The sequence below is a fragment of the Phasianus colchicus genome, chromosome 15, assembly GCF_987193195.1.
Source record: "Phasianus colchicus chromosome 15, bPhaCol1.hap1.1, whole genome shotgun sequence".
In the NCBI taxonomy this organism is placed as follows: domain Eukaryota; kingdom Metazoa; phylum Chordata; class Aves; order Galliformes; family Phasianidae; genus Phasianus; species Phasianus colchicus.
In genome coordinates this window covers 6,697,422-6,722,679 of record NC_143450.1, presented here as the reverse complement: position 1 = coordinate 6,722,679, position 25,258 = coordinate 6,697,422, and the positions used below count along the sequence as shown (strand labels likewise).

General features: G+C 36.7%; 1 long non-coding RNA gene across 1 annotated transcript in view; it reads left to right on the top strand.

Moving 5' to 3' along the window:
- Window positions 1-24,922, top strand: part of LOC149915887 (uncharacterized) — a 68,557-nt gene extending 43,635 nt beyond the window's left edge. The window contains exon 3 of the long non-coding RNA XR_016471413.1: window positions 24,008-24,922. This is a non-coding gene — a long non-coding RNA (uncharacterized LOC149915887). The remainder of the gene's footprint in view (window positions 1-24,007) is intronic.
- The last annotated feature ends 336 nt before the right edge of the window (window positions 24,923-25,258 follow it).

Below are 25,258 nucleotides of genomic sequence, written 5' to 3'. Positions count from 1 at the left end.
TGGGCAGCTTTATAACTCATTCAGGTTGAATGCCTTTCAGTTGGATTTCTATTGCTAATGTTAGTCTCTTGAAAATCACATCTCAGTAAGTCTGACATAACTTCAGAGTTCTTTCTGTAAAATGAGAAATTTTCATCATTTCTGATGACTAAGTTCCATAGAAATGCTTCCTGATGAAAGAAAAAAGTAACAATTTTCAAGAAATAATTAGAAGTGGGGGAAGAAGGGATATCGAGCGAGAAGTATTTGCTTTAATCCCTGAGAAATAATAAGGAAATGAAGAGCTAAAACCGTTTATGATCACAGTCCTGTAAGAGCTAAACAAAGGGGGCTGTGAAAGATGTGATAATGGCTCATAATGGATCACATCCTCCCTGGGGAACACGAGCAATTATCAGTTAGGTGGTGGTTGTTATCATTTCGATTAGCCGCGCTGTTATTCAGCTCTAAAACTACAGCACGAGTGTTTGCTAATCCAGCAGCGTGAGGCGGCGGGGCTGGCAGCCAGGGGACGTGCGGAGGCAGCGGCGGTGCCGGCGCTTGGGCTGCGGAGCAGCGCGCTGCTGCCCTCGGCTCCCATGTACACAGCAGGACGCTTCCCTGGCTTGTTCTCCTTCCTTCTCCCTTGCTTAGTTTTCACCGCGGCTTAGTGAAACTCAGCAGTAATTCAATATGAGAGCTAGCTCTCCAGGAGAGAAGTTTTTTCCCAGCTTCCTACCTTTTTTTTAATTCATTTTTCTATTTTTTTTTTTTTTTTTCCATGAGATAAAATAATAATCCTCTCTGCGGCCCTGTGGAATGGCAGCTAACATGCGCTCCGTCTCGCTGAGCTTTTTGTTTCTCCAAACACATTTATAATGCTCACAGCAATTTTTTTTTAGGGCGGGCAATAGTAAGGAAAGGAAAACAGAAGCCCAGGTTGTGTGTGGTGCAGACCTTTTAAAGTACTTTGGTACAAGTCAGCCACTTTGCATTCAGCAGTCCTATTTCCTGCTTTGCCCACAACAGTGGACAGCTTGTAGTTGGAAATTCAGACGTTGTGGCAGTTGAAGGCCCTATGGTTTGTCTTTGTGCTCTCGAGTGCCTGACACCCCAAGCATACAGTGGATGCTTTGGGCCGTTCTTGAAATAGAAAAATGCTCCAGGGTCAAGAGATCTGAGTTATATAGGATTTCTGATGATAATTCTAGCTTGACAGAATTCTGTCAAGGTCTCCCATTGTTAGTGACTGCTGTATTGTGTGGTAACTTTTTTTAAATCCTAAAATTATTTTAGCATCAGTTACACTGCATACCTGCATAGACAGTGGATTATGTTCCTCATATGCTTGAGTAGTTGAGGGGAAGAAAATATTTAAAATGTATAAAACAGTAAGAATGTGTATATAAAAGAAATACCTTGCAGGCATAGCTTCTCTTCATTTTTTTCTGATGAAAATTAAAAAAAAAAAAAGACATTGAAAACAGTGATATTTCATCACTGAAGAGATACTACTGTCATGTGAGAGATAAACCATAGTAAGTTTATCACTTTGACAGGAAAAAAACCCTCTCAAAATGTAGGTCATGTTTAGAACTTCTTCCTTATCTTCAGGCTGAACAGGAGGCAGAGCTGTGATGAGGTGTTCTGTGTTTCTTTTCTTTTTTTTAGTTAGTTACCACGTGTGAAGAGATGAAACTGTCAGTTTGGAGTTTATACCATTCGTACCTATAATGTTCCATACCCTTATTGTTCTTCTCATAGATGAACTTTACAACAAAAACAGCAGTTCTGTATTTTCTGGTATAAATTTTAAATTGGGAATCTCAGAAATCTTTTTTTTTTTTTTGAGGTAAAAAAACCAACAACCGTGTTTCTGAAGTTCTGGGAAGAAATAATGTAATGAGAAGTGACTCTCCTATTTTAGTTTGGCATTTGAATACATAGTTCTTCTCATTGAATTTAAAGTTAAAATGTCATTTTGTTTCATTTTTTTAAACTACCAAACCAAAATGAAATGACATTTCAAAATGAAATAAAAATATCATTTTGAATCAATGTTAATATGAAAGGTCACTTTGTTTTTATAGCCAAAAAATCCCTCTAGAACAGGATATTTCATAGTTAAATTAATATTTTTTCAAAATGTCTTATGAGGAAATGGGAATTATTTTATACATACAAGTAGATAATCAGCTTTGATTGAGATGATTTGCATGCAAATATGCTGGCTGGCTGTATCAAAAAGCTTATCTTCTTTGAATTCTGTCTCTGCTCTCTTGGAAATGGTTCTCAACTCTTGCAGTTAAGCCGTGCATTAGAAATGTGGATGCAGAGCTTCTACCTGGCACACTGAGCAAGGTACTTTGCCTCCCCAGCAGCCAGTACCCTTCTGCCTGCTAGCGCCAGTGCCTGCCCTGCTGGGAGTCCCCTTCTGCCTGCCCTGACCCCGGGCTCTCTGCATGGGTGCCAGGGCTTGGCATTGCCCAGAGGCTGCGATGGCTGTGTGGCAGGAGAGCTCCTTCTTCTGCTCACAGTGTGGGAAGACATTGCGGGTTCCTTTTTCTTCCCGTCCTACAGTAAAATTGTAGCTGTTAGTCTGCGTTTGTGTGCTTTGTCCCTCAGCTAGGGAATCTACAAAAAAACAACTAGATCTTAATGAACTGTGGAAGGGCTTAAGCCTTGCATGGTTGTGTCCATTTTTTCGTGTTTCTTTTTCTAAGGGAGAATCACATCCTGCTTTGCAGTGTACTCTTGCTTGTACTATGAAAGTGTTTACCATTTTTTTCAGCTTTTACAAGCAATTACTGAAGATGCAATTTTGTGCTTAATGAGTAGCTGTGCAATGAACCTTAAAAAAAAAAAAGCGTACCCTTTCCAAATATTAATTAGTCCTTCAAGTTAAAATATTTTAACCATGGCATCCAAATTTTCAGTCAGGCTCAAAATACCATAGTCAGTTGGTTAGATTACTGATTTTCTTTGAGGAGATGCACTCAGTGTACCATAACAAACCAAAAATAAATAAAGAAGTAAATCGGGAAGACCTGAGGGCTTCTTGCTTTGTTTTTGTAAGCTGAGTCCCTGGTACACTCCTTTATCTATCTGCAGTGTTCAGCACTTTTCCACATGAAGGTATCGTTGTCTAGCAGCGCAAGCTGGAGTCTGACCAGTCTTTCTTGCATTGCTTGACCTGCTGTGATGCCATTTGTTGGAGTTGTCCTGGTGGATCAGCACTGGCTGGGGCTGGGCAGCTGCCCATGCACCATGGCAGCAGGAACCTTTGCAGCCCATCTTGCCGAGTCCTCGGCTGCTCTCAGGGCTGATGCTGGTGTTACAGAGGGCTGCTCAGGGCCTTCTTCCTCCAGATTTCACTATCTCCAAGAACAGAGGTACTTCTTGCACCTCCCTTTCTGGAGATATGCAAGTATTAGCAGATTTGAGAACAAGAGGCAAGTTACAGATGCTAAAGTGTAGCATCCATTTCTAATTAAAATGGACATTTACTGCAAATCTTTCATTTTTAGCTTAGTATTGACCTAGTCAATAAAAAAAATAAATTACTTTCCTTCTCCACTGTTTGCACTTCAGAAGAAAATATTCTGGTTCAGTTTTTTTTGCTCAAGGTCTTTTGACATCTCTAGGAGCTTTTGAGTATACTTCAGCATTTATTGGTTGCCAGTGAGCTCAAGCAGTAGGTGTATGAAGCCAGTACTGAAACATCAGAAGACAAAATAGGTGCAGATAAATCAATTTGGGTAAGTGCTGCATTCATACAGTAACCTTCGCAGAGAAGAGGCACATAGAGCAAAGTGGGCACTCACAGATGGACACGTAGTCCAGTAAGCAATGATGTAAATGTGAGCTGTAGGAGAAATGAACTCAACAGGCTTGTTCTGTCTTTAACTGAATTGGAAATACCAGAGTTTATCTCAGATGAGGAAGTAAAAACAATGTCTATTAAATGTACTTCAAAAGAACTACAAATACACAAAAGAGATCATCTTCTGTGTCCACCAACCTGCACAGATGGTGGCTGCTTGAGCTGGATATATCCACCAGAGTTGTGCAAATAGCTGCTCTGAAGTGCATGCTTTGTATGGAGAGGCAGCTGCTTACCAAACAGCTCTGCTACAGCAGGGAAAGCCTATGGTACATGAAGAATTGTGCACGTTTCCATGAGCACGGGAAATGCAACTTTTAGATGCTGTGGTGTTTGACAAGTAGATCCTTTAATAAATGCTAAACGCTTTCTCATTTGTTTGGTTCTGCGCTGGTTTCCAAGCATGCTAATGACATTACCTTCCATCTACTACAATTACAACATCATTTTTCAATGTCAGTAAATGGAGAACTAGGGAGGAAGATGTGATTATGGCATGTAGTAATCTGCTCTGACATTTCTGTGATAGTTTTGCAAATCTAGAAGCGTAATGGCTAATGTAGTTGCATTGCATGGAGATTCCTCTAGTTTGTTTAGCCTTACTGGCCCTAGATCAACTCAGCATTTTTTTTTTTTATATTTCTCTGGGAACACTGAGACCAGGATAAAAGGACAGTCCCATGTCCTTATTTACAAGGGGCATTTTGGTTAGTTTCCTTTTCAACAGGCTTATTATTGTAATTAAGCACTTGAAGTCAAGGTAATTTTAGAAATATTGGTATTATTTCACAATTGATTAATAACAAACAGCAACGCTTAGAACGTGGTATCTGTGCTCTTCCAAATGCAAAGAATGAAGTAAATGTGATCTTATTTTCTCTCTAATTTTCCTGTTAAGGATGAAAATACACCATTAGCTACAACTACACAGGGGAGGTATTAGTAAGGTTTATGAGTTGTTCTACTTAACTGCTCCACGCTTCAAGCTGTAAATAACTAAATTAGACAAAAAAAAAGTATATTCAGCTTGTCAGCCTCTGGACAAAGCTCCTTCTGTTGTTACAGTCCTGTAGGTAGTAACACTAAATAGTTTTAGTGTTTAATACAAATACGGAAATGAAAATACTTGTTTTTTCCTTCTTTGTCTTTCATTCACAACTTGGTCTTGTACTCATTTCATAGCTCTGTTAGAACTAGTTGGAGGGCTAAGGTATTGGTAAGAAGTTTATAATCCATACACAAGCTAAATGTTAATACTTTCACATCAGTATACTTATGCTTTTTCTGAAGAAGCTTTTACATGTTAAGATCTGCTTAAGTGGCAAAAACAATTCTGGTTTCATTTTTTTTTTGCTTTCTTGGTGGCTTCTAAAACAACCTATGTGTATAAAAATGTATCTTGCAGATCATAAACTTAAAGCAAGATGCTTGGATTGTTTGTTTTTCACAATATACCACAATAGATCTTCTCAATGCTATCTAATCTCAAACCTGTAACAAGCAGTGATATGTCTGTGAATTATTAATTCCTAATAGGGTCATCTGAAAGAACATCTTCTATGGGATGGTTAGAAAATCAAAGAGCTGCACTAGACATAAACGAGACTGCTTGAATGGCATAAAAACTGTATGACATCATGTAATATTAGCCTTTTTTTGTTCTCCAAGAGTTGTATGTGTGCATTTTCTATTTTGTCCTCTTAAAAGCTAGGGGGTTTCTCCAATTATTTATTTATTTTCTGCTCTTTAACATCCTTGTACTGTGAGATCTGTGTGTGCTTTCTATTATGGTTTGTACTGTCAGCTGAATTCTAATCAAAAAGTAATGACAAAGTCTAGAAAACAAGGAAGGTCGTGACTTTTTCTTAGTACCTGGGGCAAATAATATCCCAAATACCAATATTTTTATTAAGAGAAAAATCAGAAATATTGTTGTGAAACAAACTATGATTGTGTATGTTCTCTACCCACAGGAATTTAGCTTTCGAATATGCGTGTGTAGGGCTGCCACTTACAAATGTGCAATAGCTTCTTTTTTTTTTTCCCAAATGGCTCAGAAGAAATAGACATAGCATTTAGCTTGCTTTATTGCTAATGTGTGCTACAGAATGCAGTGTTTGTGTTAGCAGTGTGTGATTGGCCACATGCTCAGGCTGGGGGCTGATATTCATATAGCCTTTCACGGTAGGGTAGGATAACTCAGTGATTGTACTGAAATGAGGGGGATGCACTGATGGGATGCAGTGCTCCAGCTCTCTGGAAGAAGCTGCAGTGACAGTTGAAGTGGCTGTTTCCAAAGTGAGCATCTGATCACACCTTCTGATTTATATATTTTGTGTTGCACTTAAAGTACTGACTGTAGTTAGGTGAGAATTTTTATGTCTTTTTGTTAACACTCAGTCTACACCGTCTAGTGGGATTTTCCTGTTTGGACATGTTACATCTTTATTAGTTGCAATTCTTTCAAAAGTTTTAATTATTTATTAATGGGTGATTATATTATGAAAGTGTATTTCATTTGACCTCTTAGTGTAACTGGTATATTTAGGCGTATGGTACAGAGAATACAAAGCAAGTCCCAAAATGTTCATGTTTTGTTGTCATTGTTAGAATCATGGTAGACAGAAAGATTATTTTTTTTATGATACATGGCCATACTTTTGTGATAAATGCGCATACGTTTGTAATGAATTTCATGCACGTCTTTCAGTATAACCTTCCAGCTGTATCTTCTAGTGTTGTGGGATATTGTTAGGGTTCTACAGTAAAGCAATTCTATTTAAGTAAGTTTTTCTTATCACCTATTACTTACAAAACTCAAAATAAGTTGTGCATCCTTATAGAAATAGGAGAAGGTATAATATTTACTATTTTTGCTTTTTAGCAAAGCAGAAGTTCTGAAGTCAGCTGCTTCTCTTATGAGGATAAGAGCTTTTATCTTTCTGTTTCATGTAATCTTACATTCCTGGAAGAACTGGTTGAAGAGCATACATGTTATTGTATGTAGTAAAGAGACTAATTTCAAATTAAACTTGTTGGTTATGTGCATACGCTCCCAGATGATTGGCTTCTTGCAGGGTTTTTGTTAATGAATACATTTTATTGGTGGGAAAATTGTGTGAACTATAATCTATTCATCCATCTTATTTTTAGGACTTTTCAGTTCACTTATGTCTTCACTGAAAGTTGCCTCTTGCAAAGGAAAAATCTGAGTGTGACATAGCAGTAAAGTCACTTAGTGTTCACCCAACACAAACATCAGCTGTGCTCAGTGTAGATTAGCAAAACATTCTAATTGCAGAAACAGAGGAAACATGGGTGACACTTTTGGTTACCTTTGCAGAATATTGGTTGACACTGGCAAATAGAAGTTACATCTCAGTTGATGTAAATACACAAATAGGTCTGCAGCTTCCCACATTGTCCCGCAATGATGATAAGCAGCTGTTTTATGCTTCATGTTTGCTTCTGAAAATTGTTGCCCTATTTTCTTAATTTGTTTTACGCTGTCAAAAGTAATGAACGCAATTAGAAGACCTCCTTCAGAGATTCTTTCTCCTGTCCAATGGATTTATGTGAAAGTGTAATTGACATCTTAACCTTGAAAATAAAAGAAAATGGTTCTTTCTGACACTTCATTTAGCTATCATAGTATTAGCTGATGGAACCTGACACAGAAACGTTGATATAATTAATTAGCACTGATGACATCAATCAACGTTCATCTAACTAATATAATCCAATGCTGACACTTGTTTCCAAAAATAATGAAAAAAAGATGTAGTGCTCTGTATTCAGTGACAGAAGAAGCAAGTAGAACTTATAACAAACTTTTTTGTTATACATGGCAGCCAAAAATAAAATGGTGGGGCAGAGTAGCTGCTATGTTTGTGGCCTGATGCCTGAAAAGGCAGAGTGAATGCAGAGTGTTTTAAAAACAGCAGTCTGAAGTTTGTCTGAATTTTTTTCTATGAAAAACATTTGCCTGGCATTCATTTTCCATGGTTTAGAGAAGCAGGACTGCACCACGTAACAGCCAAATGGAGGCAGGAAGAGTCAAATTACTGGTTCATTGTGAGCAGCTACCAAAGTTGGAAACAAGCTCTTTGAAGTGTTCTTTATGATACTCGTATTAGAAATACACAGTTGCATTTTAAGAATGTTATAGATAATTGGTGCACAGTTGGGCAGAAAAAAAAAAGATTTTACAGGTAAAATAGTTTAGGTTTCAATTGTTTGTGTCTTGTCATCTTGTCATGTTTTTTAGGTTTGTGTTCCTTTTGGAAACTTTGTCAAATTTTTTTTGGAATGGTCTTTTCTGTTTTTTTAACTAGAAAGAAACAGTGTTGTAATACGAATCCTAAGCTGTTAGTAGAGATGTTATTGAAGAAGCCTCTGATCTTGCTGTCCCCAGTATGTATTTCATAACTCCCTATGGGCTGAGAAGCCAGGGTGATATCAGTTTCTTCTGCATATTCAATATAATTACATTATGACTGGTTATATTTAATCATCTTGCTTGCTTTGTTTTGATCTTCCTCTTTTTGCTTTCTCTTCTCCTAGCTCTTCTTGTTTACACCCTTTCCATATTTTTCTCCTTATTGCTGATAAGCGACTCTTCATTCTTCAGATCCTGTTTTTTTTTTGAATACACACTCCTGTTTAATAGTGTACTTTCAATACAATTGGCCTTACTGTCTACTATCCTTATTGAGAGTGCTTAAACTGACAAGTAGTTTGAGTCCAGGATCTACTGAAGCTAATGAAAGTCTGGATCTAATAACCTATTTTTTTAGGAATTGACTTAAATATCATTTGTTTGATTGTTCTTTCTTTCCTTCACTCATACTTGGAATCTAGTTTCCCAGCTTCATCAGCTACTGATTTTCATCCATGTGCTTGAAGGGTAGTGTATGCTTTGAGAATGTGATGATTTTGTCAGCATTTAAGAGAAGAGATAAAACATAGAGGTCATATATCACTGAAGCTAATTAAGCTATGGAGTTCTATGGAGTCTGCACAAGTTTTTGTGCTTATAAATAAGCACTTAGAACTTATACCATCGCTTAACCATTACACTAGCAAAGAAACTGTTTACTAATTTGTAGCAGAGAAACAAAAGGTGGAGCATTAACTTGTAGCCGATATAACAAATAAATCATTTATACAAGGTAATATAGCTTATCCATTTATGCTTTTTTTTTAAAAGCTGAATTGTTTCCCCCTCATTTTCCAATTATGAATGCAGCTTATATTAAAAAGAAAAAGGTCTCTATCTCCCCAGTTTATTTCCTCGTTGTTATTCATTGGTCCAAAACAGCTGAGATGGGCATCTCAGTTTATTTAATCAGTAGCTCACTGCAAGGGAGGTTAGGAATCATCTCTGTGCATCAGAACTGATATGTAGCAATGCCTGCCAGAAGAGATTAGTAGCTCCATGTCGAAGTGCAAGCAGCAGGGTAGAATGAAACTTGAAGCTGGGTTAAGTAATTGGGTTCTTGTTCAATAAAAGTGCTTGTTTGTGTGTTGTAATGAAAGATCTTTGGTGCAATGGATGTCTGAATCCAAATATCCTCTGGATTTTCTGATGGATAAAGCAATAAGGGTCAAAGGGATTTAATTTAGGACTATTGAAAAACTTTAAAGAGATTAGAGAAATTCGTATATGTCCTTTCCCTTATCAAGGTGGCTGTTGTGACTTATCTGAACCAGCCTTGAGGTTGGGAGGAGGAACTCCAGAAATTTGGAGGGGTCGATGTGGGACAGGTGTATTTCTGGATGCTGCCGTTATTCACTTCCCCTTGAGGAAAGATAACAAGGGAATATTTTACTTTGCATTCACTAATCAGGATTTAGGAATATGAATGCAATTTTTTTGGCCAAGTTAAAGTTCAGTAGTGCTAGCAAAATTTCTTGGAGTAAATATTTTTCTATTCCTTCTGTGCTTTACAATCAGAATTATTCCAAATTTAGATGACATCATAAGGCCTTAATTCTTAAAGCTAAAATGCAGTTTCTTTTTTTGTTGCTGGTGCCGTCTGGTGGCTTTGTTTTTCATGGCAATTGATTTAGGTGTAGTAGTTTTCTCTGACTGCAAGATTGTATTCTTTGTGTAACTTTAAATTCTCCAGTTTCTTGAAGTCTGTTCATGTAGAAATAATAAATAATAAAGGAATGCTGCGGAGATTCTTAGTGAAATTGTCTCTGCCTTTGAGATAACTCTTGCAGTGTTATCTTTCTAGATTTTTCCTAGCACTACCTGATTTGGAAATACAATATCTAGATTGGAACTAAGTTTTATCTCAAACACAATGGTCCTTAAGAGTTAACTGTCGTTCCCTGTTACTGATTTAGCAAGCATGGTAAAGATGTTCCATAGTTGGTGTGCTGTACTTACGTAGCCACAGAATTGCAGAAGTTAGATGAGGACCAAAAGTTTCCAGAATCAAAATATTTATTCTGAAGCAAGATCATTAGCCTCTGGAAAACTTCCTTTGAGCTTATGTATATGTGCATGAGTGCATGGGGGGGGGGGGGAGGGGAATGCTGCACACTCCAAGGAATCACAAAAGCATGAAATGTTGCTGTTTGGTTCATTTATAGTAACGCTTACTCTGTTCTATTATTTATCTCAGGCATTCTGAAGTTGCTTACACCTCTTTTCTATGGTGTCTTCTCTTCTCTTTGTTTTTTTGAGATTATGGGATGAATTAGGAACTGTTCCTCATTGCTTTTGCTATAGTTACTAAAACTAGGATCCCAAAAGTAAGCGAACAGAAACCTTACCTGTTTGTTTGTTCTCAGGATTCATATAGCAAACACTTTGAGAACTGTATTCAAATGAAACAAAAGCACCTGACTTGCGATGAACGTGAGAATTGATTGTCTTTGGAAGCTCAGATGATGAATCTGAAATGTTCAAAGGAAAACTTCCCTTGTAATGTGGAGTAATTCTGAAAAAGCCTTGCTCTGTGGTTATATTCAGTAAGAATAAGATTTGACTTCTAGTTTAAGAAACAAAAACAGAAGCAGTGTTATTTTCATTTTGGAGCTGGAGCACATTCTGCAAGAGACAATATCCTGTTCTTGTTGTGATTGTTTTTACCAATGCATGCCTATGAGGTCTTTGTAATGGGATAGTTGAGAATTTAATCTAATTTGAATGTAGATCAATTTCTTTCGGATTATGACATCTTTCTTCTGATCAGATCTTAAAATCTGACATATTGATTTTTCTGGTAACAAACTTTTGTCAAGACTTGTGTGTTTCAGTTCACATGATAGCATCACACAACAGCCAGAAGCTGTCAGAGTCTTTTCCTTGGCTTGTGAAATTCAGGGTGGCTACATAGCTCATTAATTCCATCTGACATTGAGACTAAATGCTTCATTTTAATAAGTGTTTAACTGTTGCCTTTGTCTGCATGTACAAAAGGAGATTTTCAGTATTTATTTCCCCCTATTAATGGGGAATTGAAGGCTCAGCTGACAGTTTTAAATCAGGTGCCTGTGCCTATCAATCTTCCAGCTGCTTAGGACAACCCAGTTCATGTCCCTGCTAAAGAAGTGGCAGAACCCTTCTGTCTCTTGCTTGGGGCTGTTTTCTCCCAGGCTGGGAGCCAGGAGCATAGATGGGCTTCTCCTTGATATCTCCTGCCATAGGGAGACCCGACTGTGACAGCAGTACTGCAGTGGGTGCTGCCTGTTGAGCTGTCTCGGGCTGAGGGAGGTGGGGATTGCCACTTAAATAATCATGCAAGAAAAGAAGTGTGATCAGCAACAATCTTGTTACTGGAGCAATCAGTGAGCAATCCACAAAGGATTCCTGGCCCCAAAGGAAGACAAAACTGCTTCACTCAGCTCCCTTGTTATGTTTTTTAATTGGCATCTTGTTCCTGCTTCTTTAATGTGTAGTGTTTACTTAGCAATAAGCAACCCTGTAGAGTGAACTCTTATTAACACTGTTTGCACAACACAAATGCTGTTTTCTATCATGACAAGGTTATACAGGTAAGATTGGCATATTGGTCATTCGCTGGAATTCATAAGATCTAAAAGGAGAGGTTTACCTGCATACCTTCAGAAATAAAATTGAACCTAAGTCGTTGTCAACATCTTTCTGATCTACAGTATTTTAAAAGCAAACTTCTGAACTGACCTTTATATTGTTCTATTAGACTCAAATTGGAAGAAATGTGGGTTTTCAAGAGCGAATGAAGTCTGTACAGGTAGCACAGCAAAGAAGATGGCCATGTGCAAGATATCTCAATGTCATTAGGAAGCGCTGTCTGGCAAAATGAGCAATTGGGGGAGTAATTGGGGGACTAAAGCATAGGAGTAATTTATTTCTTGGTCCTCTTTTTAAGTAAAATCAACAGTGCTCAAAACATGAACTGACTTAAAGTGTTACAGTTTTGAGCATCTGTAAAGGCCAGAAAAGGGGACAGTTTCAGAATTCCTGTTAGAATTGGGATGAATCCTTATGAAACACTAGTGTAAAATAATTGTCTCATGCTGTTTGGTTTCTCCAACCAATGTCCTTCACTCTTCACCCCCATCCAGAAAAAATGTAACAAAGCAAAGGTGAGACCATCACCTTTCACATCGAAGAAATTTGTCAGCAAATATTCATGGCAATTATCTCTTCTACAGGAAAAAATTAGAAAAATGCCTTCTGGTGATGTATGTTACACCTGTCATTCAGTACCGAGCTCAGTCAGTATTCCTTTGGCTGTTACAAAAGAGGGAAGGGAAGACTGCGTAACTCATGCAGTTACAATTTTACTTCTGTGAGTAGAGAATATATATGGGAGAAGAACATTATGAGAAATTCTACTAGATCTACTTGACATAAGAAATAGCATGTATGCACTTGATAAATGCTGCCTCTTACGAACCTATATTTGCATAAGTATTACACATTTTTAGTGAGATGTATCAGATATTGTTATGTAACTTTTCTGAACTGTTACCTATTAAGAACAATCTTGACATCAGCTCTAATTATTTCAAAGGATTTTAAAAAACAAACTCTTTTAGTAAAAAAAGAACTGAGTTTTGAGTGTTAGTATTTTTTGCAGCTGCTGCTGCGAGTTGGAAAATAAGTTCCAATACACATGTGTATACATGCTCTCTTATGCATCTTTATGCATTTAGAAGAAAATTGTTTCAAGGAGAGAAAATTATTAATTTCTCTCATTAGCACCATATCTTCTAAGCTTCTGCTCATTTGAACATTACAAAATTACTTGATAAATAACCATAATTTTTGTTGGGTCAGCTAGTTCAAGAAAAGAAACGTGTTGCTCAATATTCAATTTCTAGAGATAATGAAGTTTATTACTGCAGAAACTGCTTGTGAATATTTTACCTGTAAAAAATAAATAAATAAATAAATAAAAAAAATTCTTCCTTCAATCTCATGGAAAGTCAGTTTTCAGGATAAAAATTTATAGTGTAATCCTGCATCAATTTCTGCATTTGTATGTCTGTGACACTTTCACAGTGATGAAAGGTCTCGCATGAATTTGAGCCCACCCAAACTGGCTATCAATATGCCACCTTACTAATATTGTTTTTGAAGGATTTCACCTACATTTGAGCTGGCTGCTAAAGTATGACCCGGCATAAATTCAATGCCGCTCCATTTTTCTTGAGCTGAAAACCTCACAGGTAGCCGGGTCAGATGTCTCAGGGCCAGCTGTCTTTTCTACTCTGCATTATTTTAATCCAACAAACTCTTGTGAAGTTTTTGATGTGCTGAGTCGTTTTATTTTTTCTTGCCAGAATGCATTAAAAATTGGTGATCTGTTTACCAGCTAGCTAAACCCATATGTTATTTTTGCAGCCAATTGGAGCCCATTAGGTAAAGTAGGTTGACGCTTCTAAGGAGAGGGTCTTTTTTCCCTTAAAACTGAGTTTATTGAACAGCTCTCGAGGGATGATAATTTACACCAGCTCATGTTCTGAGCGACAATATGTGCAGGCTGAGATGGTTAGTCACAGCCTGAGAAAGCTGCTTTTGCAATGAAACTGATGCTAAGAAAACTTCTAGTATCAGAAGAAAGCAACCTTTAAAGTAATTGGTGATCAGTTCAATGGTTATTTTTCAGTGCCAGTTGAGTGCCAGTCATTTGAAAAATATGGATAGGAAAATACCAATGAAAGCAGTGTCTTTTTTATACCTTTTCTGCACACGTATATAAAGCTTCTTTTTCAGCATAAATTCCTACAGTATAATACTCCTTCACACAACTGTTTCATCAGAAATATAAGCTATTTCAGCTTTCTCAATTTCAATCTCAAATGCTATTAATATTATCTGCTAAGCAATGACTCTAAAATCTATCCTCTACTGTTGGAAATATGGGTGCTTCAGATAGATATAAATAATGGTCCTTCCTGGAATGGAAAGTTTCACCACAAAGTGAACAATTAAATGAGAAATCACTTCTGCTCTTTTCCTCTGCAATTGTTGAAAGGACCAAAATTATGTTTTAATAAGTAAGTATCACACGGAGAGTCACCTGCAGTAGGTCTCCAGGCACCATAAATCATTTGTCAGAGATACAGCTAAGAGACACATGACCGTTCATAATTACAGAAGGTCTGATAACAAAATGGTAGGAGGAAAGGAAACCTAGCTATCCCCTGTCCCCCACCTCTTAAAGTAATAATAATTTAAAAAATCAGCTTACAATATGTACAATATGAAAGAACTACTATTTTCTTTTTTAGTAAAATAAAGGCTTTTAGTTTTTATTATTGATAATATGCTTATTAATAGTGTTGATAATTAGGGGGAAACAATTAACACAATACTTTTCTGAAGCAAATCGTTTGTTACTTTTCAACTTCAATCTCATCACAATCTTCATGGAATTAATTGCATTGTGTTGACTGATGGTTGAAATTCATGATCTTAAAGGTCTTTTCCAGCCTTACCTGACTTCTCTGAAACTCGTGGTTGCTGCTGTTCATGGTTTTAGAGGTTCAGACATGGACTCAAGGGGATGGTCTGGCAGCTTGTCACATACAAGTGATACCAATCTGTTTCAGGGACTGTTGTGTGCTGCACATTGCCCCAAAACCATTGGACCAGGGTCAGAGTGGAGTAGAGGACATGAACATGATTTCTATGCTAAGGGCAATCAAATAAAAGAGACCGAAATGAGAGATATCCGACATCTGAATGCAGGGCATAAGATTTTTTTATTACGTGTGATTTACAGTAAGATACCATTTATATAATGTAATAGCTGAGGGAGGGTGTATTTATGCACTATCCAGTGCGTAACTGGTTTTCCACTAATTATGAGTCTGGTGCTCTGGATAGCATTTGGGAAGCAAGTGAAAGATAAATAAGTATGGTAAAGAGAATTTTTATTTATATGCAGCATATAAAAAAATATTGACTGTATTTTCACTAAAAAAAAATAAGTCTGCAAAATCTTTTAAGTTTATTCTATGTAGGATGAAACTACTGTAGTTGAGTTATAAGTATTTCTCATTTCATCTGGATAAAAGTCAGAGAAAAGGAAAAAATGTTGGTGTTTATTTCTTTGTTTTTCTTTTTTTTTCCTCTTTCTAATGCTTGAACAGATGACATCTGCAAGCTTTACAGTAATGGTTAGGTAACACATACTGAGTGTGAGCACCAGTGCTCAGGAGGGCCTTCTAGGGCTTCTTTGTTTAGTTGATTCAGGAATAAAACTCTTGGTTTATGTGATCTGCTTAGCAAAACAAAGCTCTGGCTTACTGACAAAATGCTTTCATTTCATATAGGTATTGTCTGAAGGAGTTGTGTTTCTACACAGTGCATTATGAACTGTAATGCCCCCTAATATTGGACAAAATTCAGTGAAAAAATCTCAACTGCAGCTGGAATCTTAAAGCTGTAGGACTGTGCTATGAGTCACAGTGCCTCCAGCTCTAAGATTTAATACCATGTGCTAGGTGTTTCTTGTCAGTGGGGGGCCTTTCTGTGTCCATACATGTTTTTTAGGCATAGCGTGGGTTAAATCCCCTTCCATTCTTACGCATATTTCAGCTAGATTAGGTGCTTAATTATAGGAAGGAAATTCCAGTGTGAACATGGCTATCAGCCTTAGATTTAATGATGAATGTTCCTGATTATTTTTAGTGGGGGAAAAGACAAGTGCTTTTGAAATAACAATTTCTTCTTCACTTTTTAGTGTATTAAATGTAGAAATTGTGGAGAACGCCATAGCCGTGATATTTTTTAGCCTGTTTTATTTTTCTGTAGTTTTTTCTGTAGTTTTACGATTCATATTTGTAGTAACTTATATATTTTTGTTTAGATTTACTAGACCACATGAAGAGCAAAATAAATGGGAAAGTACAGAATATAAGATGAACTTTGTAGAGGTTTTGTGTTATATTAGCATAGGTCATTTGACCTAACCACTTTTTCTTCCAAAGACACATCACATTGTCAATTTGTATTAAACTACCTAATTTGATAGCACGAGAGTGGCCAATTTGTTCTAGTAATAATCCCAATGACAAAGTCAAAGAAAAAAAATAATATAATACATATTTGTTCTGCAATCTTGTTTATAACAAAATGGACTTAAATATCAAAACACTCTCAGAGTCAGGGTCTGTGTGAGGGGTAGTGTGAAACCTGTGGTAGAGGAGAGGAAAACTGAGTTAGGCTTGGTTCTGGTTTGTTAACTTTCCTCATTTTTAGGGAGGACCTGAGACCATAGGTATGACAGGGACCTGAGCAATAGGTATAACAGAAGGTCCAAGAAACCACAGTGATTTGAAAAGTTTGAGTGACATTGACCCAAATATAATCTTGCTAGTAGTTTGTTGGATGAGAGAAAAAAAAAACATTGATTTTTTTTTTTAAGCTCCTGCTGTATGATTTCTTAACTCTCGCGGTTTTGCTTTTGCTTATTGATCGCTACTGATGGTTATCTCACAGTCAGCATGAAGTCTATCCCAAACAGTTATCTGCTCAACCCTCAAGTCCACCACATGCTTCCTCCAGTTGACCTCAGTTAACCCTCTTACTCTGTCATACATCAAATGCTAGCAGAAGTCAACCCTCTCCCTCTGGGACTGTGATTATGGCTTTTATGTACAAGACTTTGGTGTATACAGAAGCTTTTGCTGGCACTGTTATAGACCAGGCAGTTGAGACACTTTGGAAACAGGATGGTATTTCTTTGCAATAATAAAGGACTAGCTCCAGGCTTGGTCCAGGCAAGTAAGCTTTTCACTTCCATCACATCTGCAGAAGACTGAGGAAGAGATTCTGATCTCATGGTTTTGTTAACCTGGAATAACTCTTCTGAAGCTAATGCACTAATATCAGTACAAAACCAGTAAAATGGAGATCAAACTCTATTTCTCAAAGTACTTATTTTATAAAGGAAAATCCATATCTTTTGACAGTTTGGAGATGAGGATTTATTGATTGATTCATTTAGCTGTTCTTTAAGGTCAGGAAAATATTTTCATATTCTTACTTGTAATGCAGGTTATAGGTTCCAATTAATAGTAAAAGTAGAAGGCAATTGGAAGAGATGATTATTGTTATTATTTTTACATTTTTGGTATCCCAGTTATTGAGCTAAGGATATTACGTTAAGCATAGTTCTCTGAATGTTAAACTATTTTATAGGGGCTGGGGAGACATACAGTATGCTTCCTTTTATTATGGTGTATTTAAAATAAATAATGTCAGACTCTACATCTTGTTATTATCATCTAGTATTCTGTAGTAGATATGGAAAATCAATGACAGAAGTGGTAGTGTATAAATACGTACGAGAGAGCTCTTACTAAAGGATTTAGAAAAGGGATGACTGGACAGTGACAGCAGAAAGTGCAAGTGCGTAACAATTTAGTTCTTGATTCTTGTCCAGTTACTCACTGTCCAAGATATAGATCTATTGCCTAAAATCTCTCTTCCTATTCCAGCCCTTCTGCATCTGCAGTAGGATATTCAGGGATGGGTACTTTTTCTCTGAGTAAAGCAGATCAAATGTAACACCTTGATTATATTCTTTGCTGAGATAAATTGGACTTCACCAGGAAACAGAAATGGTTCTTCAATACTGGATTTTCAAAACAGGATAATGAGTTTGTGTGACTTTCAAAAATCCATAGTTTGTCCGAATTACTGAGTGTACTTCAATTTTCTGTTTGCATGTAATTAAGAATTTCTCTGAAATGCTTTCTGTGCCCTCATTATTATTATAAGTTGTAGCTGTTCTATGAGAATTAACGTAGACACTCTACCTGGATATTTGTAATGAGGATGTGTTCATGCCTTGATGTTCACAATGTGTGAAACAAGTGCATGCTTCTAACTAATATTTAAGTACTCTGAAAGAGTCTTGTTTTCAGTATGAAAATTCTGTGGATGCTATTCATCTGTGCAACAACTTCAGAGATCTGTATGAATGAAAACTGACATAATTTTACTGACCTGCATGGAGAAAGAGGCCTTCACTGTATAGTTGAAGATCTCGGTCAGTTGTGATGTAAGAGCAGAGATGTGGTGATCAATGCATCAAACACTGCTGTAGGCACATAGGACAATATATTACTCATAATTATGGCATGAAGATGACAAAATTGATATCATTTTCTATAGAGACAAGCCTTAATAATGTCCTCTGATCATATACAATTGATGTTTGATTAACACTCACAGGTAGAAACTTTTTTTAATGTAAAGTTTATGTTGCAGTAAGAAACTGCTTGTTTGCCCTGCCTTGAGATAAAGCTAAAAATAAATTTCCTTTAAGCAGCTGGACCTTTTAATGTGGAAGAAAATTGTAGATTTAAGTTTTTCACAGTAAGTGCAAATACTGTTTGAAGTTTTCAGATGGACTTCCTGGTGTTCTTTCTACCAAAGATAGCATTACTGAGTGTGCTTACCATAACATTACAATGATGGGGCAAAAGTATCTTTTTCTCTTGGAAATTAATGGACTGAAAGTAAGTTAGGCCAATAGATCTGGGGTAGTTTTGTTGATTCTAAATTTTCATAAAGTCATAGAATGCTTTGAGCTGGAAGGGGCCTTAAAGATCTAGTTCCAGCCCCTGCTGTGGGCAGGATTGCTATCCACCAGATCAGACTGCCCCACAATCCTGGTCTTGGGCATCTCCAGGGATGGGGCATACCTCATCTCTCTCTGAGTAAAGAACTTCTACCTAACATCTAGCCTGAATCTACTCTCTTTTAGTTTAAAGCTGTTCTTCCCTTTTTTATCGCTATCTACTGATGTAAGACATTGTTCTCTCTCCTGATTATGAGCTACTTTTAAGTAGCGGAAGGCCTCACTGAGGTCTCCCCACAGCCTTCTCTTCTTCAGACCAAACAAGCTCAGCTCCCTCAGCCTGTTTTCATAGGAGAGGTGCTCGAGTGCTTTGAGCATCCTCATGGCCTCCCTTGGACCAACTCAACAGCTCCATGACCTCCTTGTGTTGGAGCCCTAGGCCTGGACACAGTTACTCCGCATGGAGCATCTTGAGTACAAAGTAGAGGAGGACAATCCCCTCTCTGTTCCTACTGGTCATCCCTGTTTTCATGCAGCTGAGGTTAGAGTTGACCTTCCGGGCTACAAGTGCTCACTGCTGGCTCATATCAAGCTTTACATCCACCGGACCCCCAAGTCTGTCTCAGTTTCCTCCATTTCCAAACATCATCCATCCTCAAAAGCAGTAATTTACTAGCAAACTACTGTTAAAATGTGAATTGGGATTCTTAATTTCTTAATTTCTTTAAGAAATTACAAACAACTCCATTATATGCAAGAAAGCTCTGGGGAGACGAGTTAAAAAAAAAAAAAAAAAAGTATGCTTGTGTATGAAGTATCACTGAGAAATTTTAAAGCACTGACTTGATATTGAACATTTATAATGCCTATTCAATTGCAGGCATTCCATAGCCATGAACTGGCTGAGGTTTGGATTACACCACTGCCAAAAGGCATGATAAATCATGATCACTTCTCTTATCATTCAGAGAATTAACTCAAATGATTCTGGTTTATTCTGGTTGTCAATAACGTGTCACAATCATAAAAGTCTATTGAAGCAGTTTAAAGAATGCATTCCTATTTATCTGAAAGTGTTAATAATTTCTGCTTTATTGTAACAGTAGTAGGAAAAAAATAACAAAACATTATTTCATTTATATCCTTGAGCATGTTTTTACGATAGTGACAAATTTCATCACGATTTTTTTTTATTTGCTTTCAAGTTTTTAATATAGAAATGACCTTTCAGCAAATGAGCATTTGCCAGTGAAAAATGATGTCACGGAAGTACATTCCCTTTTCCCAATGTGAGCTGAACTACATTTAGAGAGCGAGCAAGTATGAGCTAAGTGTAAAATCAATAAAGGAAGTTGATTGTTTTGTGATATCCCTCCATTTCCTCAGCAAGTCATAATAACTTGTTCTGGCTTTTGCAGTACAGAGTGCATTCCTGCTGTTATAAGCAAAGGTGTTTGCACAATACTTTTAAGTGTGTAATTGGAAAAAATTGCCACCTAAAGGTCATTAGATTATTTTGTTTGTTTTGTTTTGTTCTACAGATGTTTGCAATTCACACAGGCCTGAAGTTTTTAATCTGCTTAACTGGCAAGTGCTAAAAAAAATATTGGTGGGAAAACTTGTAGCTTAAAATATTTCATAAATCTTACTTAGTAATGTAAATAAAATGATCGGTTTTGAAATAATAAATCATGCTCATATGGTCATAATATTGAAAAATTATCTTTTTGAACTAGTTTTTATTTGTAGTACTGAATTTAGAGTACCCAGTTATGCTGCATATGTACCTGGACTTGGAACTCACGCAGTAACTTATAATCTTAAATTTAAAACCTGTAGTCTAAATAATGGTGGCTCAATGCAGAACCCTCTCTGTTGGGGATTGTAGGACCAACCTGTAAGAGAAATGGGAGGAAGAACATTCATACTTGTGAACGATAAACTTAGTTGTGTTGTCATCTTCTGGCTGTCTGAACACCTGTCTCACAAAGCTGTTTGTAAGGAGATGATGAAAGAAAGCAAGCAACTGATGATGGGAGCTTTTCAAGTAAAAACCAGTTTAAGCTTTTCTGTCCTTTTTCTGTGACGAAGGGAAGTCGTTAGAGTCTATGTTGGGGGGTATTTTAAAGGTGACTTATGTCCTGTCCATGCTTTTGTTCAGTTTTTTCCAGAATCATCTGTGTAATGGAATAGAAAACGTAGATACTAAATGTTTTGGATGATACCAAATTGATTAGAATTAACTGTTACAGTGTTAAAGGATAAGATTAGATCTCATGGAGATCTCAGTGATCTAGAGAAGAGTTCTGTTGTTTTGGCAGAAGTAGGATTCATTGTGGTGAGGTTATTGGACGTGAGGATAAGAACATAAGGAATTAGGAGAATTCATCTCTGGAAACTGTGAGTGGGTAAGAATGATACAATATGCATTCACAAGAAAGACAACAGTACATAAAGAAGATACTGTTAAATAGGAACAACATGAAAACCTAGATAAACTTTTGGTAAAAAAAAGCCCTTTGTTCAGTTGGGGTCATCACACTTTAAAAAAATTAAGATCAATTGGAAAAAGTCTGGAATAGAACTCATGAATGATTGGAGGGAGCAAAACCAGTATTTCTTTGGGGCAAAAGCAGTGGAAGCTAACTGGACTCATGATAATTCCTTAGATCTATGGTAGTCACTGCAACAAGGAATGAAGATGATCTTCATGTCTATATGGAAGATGAAAAACATGTATAACATCAAGTGATGATTTGAGTGCTTAGAGCTTGATAATAAAAGTGCAGTAGCATTGAAGTTTTATTTTTTTTAGGGAACCTGAGAAAGCAACAGTTTAGGAAGTCTTTTAGAGCAGGCTATGCAAATGTACTTCTGATTCATAAGAAAAGAAATGGTTGATTAAATCATCTAAGGCCCTTTCTACTTCAGATTTTTCATATTATGTGATGAGTACAGCTTAATAAACATACTGTGTCCTTATGATTAAACTTCTTTGGAACCATCATCTACCTCACTGAAATCACCAGGACAAAACTCTAATCCACAAGCAACTGAAGTAAACTTGTCAGTTACGACTTTGAACTTCTTGTGTTATCCTTCAGCAGAGTTGAGTGAATTATTTGTACTAGTAAAAATGATTACGTGAAATGATTGCTCCCTCTCCTACACTGGAAGTAGGCACAATCTTATGGTGTGTATCTGGCCCCACATAACCAGGGAATCCTTGTACAGTGTGCTTAGAAACATAAACTAGGCTTTGAAATTACTGTCATTAGTGTGTGTAAGATTTATTTACTTACAGTTCTGCTGTATTTTTACTGCATTGATTCATGCTTTTTATATTGTTGGGCTCAAGTGATGCTGAGTTTTACCTTTTTCATTCCCTTGATACTACAGATTGTGTGGATAAATGCCATTTTTCTCATTAATCTTCAGTATGCTTCCTCTGCTCAAAATTGCAATATCAAGTAGTGCAGTTGAAAAGTTTTGCTTAATGGGAGTTGAGTATTTTCAACATTGAATGCAAGAAGGAGAAAATGAGTTTGTTTATGTATAGGGATATTCTGCTGCAGACAATCCAAATGTATTTTGGTTCAATTCAGTTTGGAATGAAACTTGAGAAATTAAAGTTTTAGTATTCTGTATAATCTTTCAGTTTTCTGCTCTGTTCCATGTCATTTCTGCAATACCTCTTTTGTCCTACTCTTCAAAAGTTATATAAGTGCTAAAAATGGGTTTCTGAATAGAAAAAAAAAACAAAAACAAAGCAACCTTAGTAAAAGCTGAATCCTACAATTCTGCTGAAAGCAACTTTGTATATGGATTTTAGAAATCACATACAGTTTTTAGTGCAATAGTTCTTGAATTATTTTGCTCTAGTTACTGAAAATGTAGGATCCTCTAAATATAAGTAAGGTGAAATGTACAAAATTGTGTTTTGGAAAAACTGTGAAAACCAAAGATTTGCAGAATGAATGAAGTATCTTACCAGGATAGCAAAGTATTTTGGTCCAAGAAAATGGAGCCCAAGGTGTTGGATATTCTGTATCATGTTTGGGCAAAACAATGAAATGCTACACTAGAATGCTCTCTAAAACCTTCTCTAAAACCCAGCTGTATTACATTTCACCTTGTGGCTGTTAGCACGTTGACACTGACAGAAGCTTTCAGCTACACTTGGCAGCAACCAGTATGCTCTCCTCTCAAAGCTGGGGAAATTTGCTCACAAAATCTCAAGTCAGAAAAGGTCATGGAAACAAATCCGTCAATAGAATCCGCATGGAAGTTTGATCTGTGAAAATCAGATGATTACGGGTCTTAATGTAGCTATTAGAATTTCTTAGTGAGCTGCTAATTACATGTAAGAGAAACAATTTGTATTTGTCTCAGAACATCTCCAGGTGTCACAGGTGTTGCCCACTTGCTGACTGCATTGTCTGATCTCAGCTTAAAAACAGAGGAAATAACAGTGTAAAGGAAATGAGCGGTGCTAATGTGGATTAGTAGCTGGTATTGGTAATACCTTGAAGAGCAAGATATGTTTGTATGAGATCTGTGCAGATCTGTAAACACTTTACATGAAGATAATGTGTTAAAATATTCATGTACAGTAATACTATAATAGTGATCTTTTTATATATGCATAACATTATATTAAGTGGAAGTAATATCAAGTGTTTTATTGCTTTATGACTATAAATTTTGACAAAAACATACTGCATAAAATAATCCAAATGTTACACCAAATCACAGAATCACAGGGGTTGGAAGGGACCTCTGGAGATCATCAGGTCTAACTCCTGTGCTAAAGCAGGTTCCCTATGACATGTTACACAGGAAAGCATCCCGGTTTTGAATATCTCCCGAGGTGACTGTACAACCTTTCTGGGCAGCTTGCTCCATGCTCTGCTGCCCTTAAAGTAAAGAAGGTATTTCTCACGTTCATGCAGAACTTCCTATGTTTGCATTTGTGCCCATTGCCCCTTGCTCTGTTGCTGAGCACCACTGTAAAGAACCTGACCCCATCCTTTTGACTCCTTCCCATTAGATATTTATAAGCATCAGTAAGATTCCCCTATCCCTCCCGTATTCTCTTCTCCAGGACAAATGCTCCCAGATCTCTCGGCCTTTCTTCATAAGGGAGATGTCACAGCCCCTCATCATCTTTCTGGCCCTCTGCTGGACTCACTCTAAAAGTTCCCTGGCTTTCTTGAGCTGCAGAGACCAGAACTGGACACAGCACTGACCGAAAGCAAGCAGTCTGTTCTAACAGCTAATTACAGCTTTGGGGACCCTCTGATCATGATTTCAAATGTTTGTTTCTTCAGCAAAGAAAAGAAAATTTTAGATGATAGGTGGACATGCAAGCCAAATGAGCTCAGTTACTCAATGTATTTTCAATATCAATTAACTTACGTCTAAACTGCATTAAAAAACAATTCCTTCTTGGCTGAAACTATTAAAGATGCACTTGCACATGGTTTTATGTATTTCAAAATGCATTTATATTTACACAAAGTCAGTACAACAGCATAGAAGCATGATGGGAAGCAGCAGCTAAAAAGAAAATATTTAATATCCTAAATTGAAAGATCTTTTTTCCCTCATGAGTCGCTTTGATTTTGTGAATATTTATAGGAGATGAATACATATTTGAGCATTGATACTCTTAAGGCTCTGTTGCTCTAAACAACTTTGTGTGGGTACCAGTTCAGAAAATTTCTGTCCTACTCCAGCTTTGTTTTGAAATTATTGTTTACGTTTGTTTTATATTGTAGTCAACCTAAAAATGATGCCTGGCTTTCTCTAGCAGTTGAAAGCAGTGCCAGAACTTCCCAAGCACTGAACTTTAAATGAATAAACAAAGCACATTTTTCATCTATGAAGAGAGAAACCCACTAGGCTACAAGGAGAATAGTAGTTCAAAGCTTTCAGTGTAATACTGCATTATTTTAAAACTTTTACAAGCTTCAGTGTAACTTTTGTTTTCGAGAAAGTTGGACTTGTAAGAATTTTATTTCCTGGAAAAAGTCTTTCTCTGAAAAGGGAGTGACCTTTAAAATACCTAAGAACTCTTTTGAGACTCAGATTTTGTACTTTATTCACTGCTGCTACTTGGTAGCACAATGTTTACCCAAGAAAGTGTGAAAAACATATTTCTTTTTTTTTTCCTTTTTAACTTTTAAGGGTTTTAAGGTTAACTTTTTCTAAAAGAAAAGGAAAAGAAGAAAAGGAAAATATTTTGGTAATTACTTTCTATTAGGAAAATATTAGAGAGATGTTGTGTTTATTTTTGAGTTGTATGGCACTGGGGAGTGAGAATATTTGCTAGCCTGTCCTGTAACGTTACCCT